Source organism: Etheostoma spectabile, chromosome 22 (assembly GCF_008692095.1).
Source record: "Etheostoma spectabile isolate EspeVRDwgs_2016 chromosome 22, UIUC_Espe_1.0, whole genome shotgun sequence".
NCBI lineage: Eukaryota > Metazoa > Chordata > Actinopteri > Perciformes > Percidae > Etheostoma > Etheostoma spectabile.
In genome coordinates, this window is record NC_045754.1 from 11,187,363 (window position 1) to 11,192,640 (window position 5,278).

General features: G+C 36.8%; 1 protein-coding gene across 1 annotated transcript in view; it reads left to right on the forward strand.

Annotated features, from left to right (window-relative positions):
* Positions 1-5,278, forward strand: part of dipk2ab (divergent protein kinase domain 2Ab) — a gene marked incomplete in the record, with an annotated part of 24,782 nt that overhangs the window by 1,797 nt on the left and 17,707 nt on the right.

Below are 5,278 nucleotides of genomic sequence, written 5' to 3' on the forward strand. Positions count from 1 at the left end.
CCCCCCCCCAAACATATTTCCCATTTGTTTAAAGCGAAGCTTGTTTTGACAGCTTGTTTAATCAGTCCTAGTGTAGCTTCGCTGGGATGATCACTTGTTTCGTAATGGCATTAACATGAGATGTCATATGTATGACAACTTTTCAAACTTCTTCAGTGGGATGCTGGCTCGTGCACATGTGCAGCTGTTTAAATTAAACAAAAACATGTTATCAGTTGAAGAATCGAGAGCAAGTCTTCTTCTGCTGCATCAGTTTTGTGCAAAGCAGATACCATTTGATATCGTCATTAAAACCTCTACAGTTTGGTTTGCGCCAGAGATGAATGGACTAATGTCCATGTGGCGATACTGCTAATTGGTGCTTGTATTCTGAGGAGTCCATTTTCCATTAGGGATGCAAATGTTACTGTCATTTTTATCTATCCATCACTGTCTACGTGTTTGCAGTACTAAGACAATCCGGCTGTGGCTGAATGTTTTTTTTGATCAAACATTATTGACTTCCTCAGTCGATAACCTTGGCAACAGTAGTTCCTCTCTCCAGCTAGAACCGCACATTGCAATGAAGGGGGCGGGGGGCTTTTCCTTTTTTTTCCTTTTGCTTTGAGTAGGGCTTGGTGGTAATTCAGGTGTTCACCGTGGGCAGACATGTTCATGTGTGTATGTGTGCATCTATTCAGAGTGAGAGAACTGCTATGCATTTTAGTGATCTCTTTCCATTAATTTCCATCACAAGAGCAATAACTCAGTTTCTCTCACCTCACTCTCCATTAGCTATATATCGGTTGTATTTTTTTTCTCTCTATTTCTTTCTATTTTTCCAACCCATCTACTGAATTCCAGTCCTTTTCAACACTTTTTCTTTGCACTCACTTTTTGCATTTCCAGTGGAATTAATCAAGCATGTTCATGTGTGGCTTGACTTCATTATATCATAATGAAGTTTAGCCTCGGGTGCAGCGAAGGAAATGGGTTAGCCCGAGAGTAGCTTTGCCCTCGTACACCATTATCAGAGACCAGCTTTACACAATGAGCTGTGGAAAAGATTGTTCAAGATGGACATTTTCTTTTTCAACCCCTTCTTTCTTATCTGGGTTGTTCTGTAAAAATCTAAGTTTTAATAATAGTTGAACTATTAGGATATTACGATGTCCTATTCCTCTGTCGACCTTTTGTCATTCTGTTTTTAAGCTTTAAAAGTTTTAAAAATGGGGCCTATTGCTTTATCTTGCGCCCTTTCTGTCCCAGTAATGAGCCGTTTTGCGGCTCTTAACATCTGCCAAACTTGGAACATTTTGAATGCGAGACTCATCTCCCATGCATGAGGAGTCAGGCATCCTTTGATTTGTCCTCTTTTCTTTGCCTCTCTTTTGGAGCACTCACCACAGTACTTTGTAGACGGAGCACGCTGAAAAACTTTATTACCCCAGTTTTGGCAGTGGCTGTGTAACATGAGAGGTAATTTGGTGCTCACTCTAAACAGGGTTTTTCCTCATGGTATTGTGCATCCCTCTTTCTCGCAGAATGCAGAGGGAGCAGAGGCATCGTGGGGTAGGAATGGAGGAGAGCGGCTGATTTAAACATTTGTTTTTGGTGGGCACAATGAGGTTTATCCAAAATAAAACCCTGCTTTGAATTTCACTGCCGTTCTGTGCCGGTGGGTAACATCTGTGTTAGAATACAAAGCATCTTGCTTTAATTTAGAGCTTGGAGTGAACTTTACCCTTGTCAAAAACCTAAGTATGCAACCTTGAGCTTGATACAGTCTGCTTTTTTTTTCTCTGCCTGTCCTGTTTTTTTTATTTCATTTATCTAATATTTTGCAGGTGTAAAATTCAAGTCAAAATCAAAAGTCTAGCGAGTTAATTACCAGGGGAAAAATATCCAGGGGAAAAATACCACTCATTCTTCCAATAAAACTGAATGTGTTTGTCTTATTCACGCTATTACTCTACGTGTAGCAGCAGCAGCAGGCTATGAAAACTGTATTTCCATTCTTATACTCTTCTGCTTCATGATCAACTAAAGTGCAGGATCAAGGATAAGCCATTGGTGGCAGATTTGTGAATTTCATTGTCAACATTTTATGCATTTCAACACTTTGGTTGTCTCTCATTACCAGAAACTAAATTAAGTGTGTGTGGCTTATCCTTTCACTTCAGCAATTAGTACGGTCATTGACATAATCCATGTAACGCTCCAAAGGTAATTGAGGCCTAACCATTTCTCTGGAGAGGAGGAAGGAGCTCTGGATTCTCCCTGTGTTTCAGCCACCAGCTCATGACTCTCAGCACTCCACGGTGTCCAGGTCTTGTTCGGGGCTTGCCCTAGCTCTCTGTTGCTTTCTCTGTAGGACGAAGGGGCGATCATCTTCTCGTCCTGGTTAACGTTATGTTACATCTGCCTGCGTTAGATGCTAAAGAGCACTTGAACTGAGATCTTATAGCGACGGGATACTCCGTTTTTTTTCCCCCTCAAGCAATCAGCTTCCTGTAGTAGAAGGCACAAGGCAAACATCCTTCCTTTTTGGCTCCTATTGAAGTTGTTGTTTTTGGGGGGTTCTTTGAGCAGACTTTGTTTCTTTATTTCCCATCTCCCAATCCTTCTTTTTTTTCCATTTTATGATATGATTCTCTTGTAGAATTTGAATGAATTCTTCCCAGACACTTTTAAATTGTTGCGTTGGCGTTCTTTTGAGCGCGTTCTCATTGGGTCGGCTGAGAGGTTAGGCCTACTTGGTTATTGTTCATTTATTTCAACACTGGAGGCATTTTTGTCAGCGCGATGTGGACCTACAGTTTTCTTTTATTTAGCTTGCCCACTAAAATGTTGTTTCATACTAAATGCACAAAGAATTACCTTTTTTGTACTGTTTTTTTTTTTTTTTTTTTTTAGCTTCTAAAATATATATCTCAGATTAATGAGGGCATGAAGTAGTATATTCAAAATGTGTCCTCTAATAATTTCATTTGCAAGCCTACCTTTACCATTTTAATATTGGGCTGTTCATTATATAATAAAAAAAAATGAATATGCCATTACGATTTACAGTACTAATTCGTTTAATACATAATTCAAAAAGATTTAGATTGCTTCTATTTTATAAATGTAAAGTAACTTTTATTATCCCTATCTTCTTTATGCTACAATGAAGAAAAGTTATGCTTACTTTTGAGTCACATTACAGTTGTATATGTGTGTGTGAGAATAGTGTGTGTGTGTGTGTGTGTGTGTGTATATGTTATATATATATATATGTGTATATATATATATATATATAGATATAATATGTATATATATGTCTATATATATATATATATAGATGTATATATATATATGTATATTATATATATATGTATATATATATGTTATTTATAATTATATGTATATTGTATATATATATTGTATTGTATTATATGTATATGTATTATGTATATATATATATATATAAGGATAGATGTATGTGTGTATATATAGTATATGTTATGTAGTATATATATATATATGTATATATTATATATGTAATATATAATAATATATGTATCTGTATAGTGATATATATAATATATATATATGTTATGTATATATGATATATATATAATATATATATATAAGATATTATAATTTAATTTAGATAATATATAGTGTAATAATATATAATATGTGTGTAGTATATGTATTTATATAATATATATATAGTATATATATATAGATATATATATATTTGTATGTAATTGTATATATATATTTGTGTGTATGTATATGTATATGTATATATATATATATACTTAATGTATATATATATATATGTATGTATATATGTATATATATATATATATGTGTGTATGTATGTATATATATGTGTGTATGTATGTATATGTATATATGTATATGTAGTGCAGCTGCTTGTAGTTCCCCTATTTGGATATGGTCTATGTACCGGTATACGTTAGGGATGTTGGCCTGATCTGCTCAAGATATTTTCAGACAGTTGTGTGAGGTAAGAACTAGTGTATTCAGCTTCTTATCTGACACACCACAGCCGCACATCTCTCACAACCGCACCTGTCACACAACCAGCGCTCTCGTAGCCGCCTCGAGCCCCCGTGTCTTTCCAGATCCCAGCCACTTCGATCTGAAAACAAAATGCAAGGAACCCATCGACACACACGCTAATCACACTAGTGTGCCTTCTCGTTACCCATGCCCTCTCAAGTCAGCTGTCCTAATAGGCATGTCCTAATGAGCTTTAATTGAGGATGGCTAATTTGCATGGCCTGAGTCATTGTCTTTCGTAAAGCGACTTATAAGATTAAAAAAAAAAACTCATTGCTTAAAAGCTGATTGAGAGGGTCTAACATGGCTTCATCACGGGCAGACTACGTGGAGCTCGTGAGCCCCCTGAAACCATTCTGTGTACTGTAAGCCCATATTGTCGTCCTTCTTCCTTGCTTCGTTCTCAACGTTCCCTTCTCTGCTGACATCATGCCTAATGGAGGTATTCGCAGATTCTCTCTCACCCCCTCAACTACAGACGTTATTTTAGTGACACCAACCATTTTCAAAGAAATAACTTCAAAGCTTGATTAAAATGAAGCAGGGCAACTCTGATCAAAGGTTAAATTACGCACAGCATGGCTCTCTTCACAATGCAAAGGGAGATTTCTCCATTTGAAGCAAGAAGCTCAGATTTCTGAGCTGGGTGTAACTGTTGCGGTATGCAGACGGCGTCTTATTTTGCTGTGCATTGAAAGAAAAGTGATGGTACTTTTGTGGCGGCAAAGAAAGAGCCCTGAGTAATCGTCCTCGCTAGGCAGCACATTTTATTTATACAAGGAGAGGATGTTGCACATTTTCCGACTTTTACTTTTATTTGGCTTGCTTATATTTTGGGGAGTATATAAGAAATGAAGAGAGAACTCAAACAGACACACAGACAGGGTCATTGATTTGGCTGTGGGCCAATCTCATTTGTTTTTAAAAAGTAATGAAATCTCTCAAACAACCTAAGCAATTAAAAATTGTGAGACAATTTCAGATGCCAGAGAAAGTGCTTTTTTGGTTTTCTGAGAGGTATTGTACGTTAGCACTTGCATTCACATACAGAGGAAGTCGTTCGCAAGTCTTCCCATTCATTTTGAATAAAACCAGGAGAAAATGCAGTGGCCTGTAGCAAAATGTCAGATTCAACTTTATGAGAAACGAAACCCGATGTCATCCTGCGGCAACCAATCATTAAACCGGCGATCTGACTTGTCAGTCCCAGACTGTAAAAAAA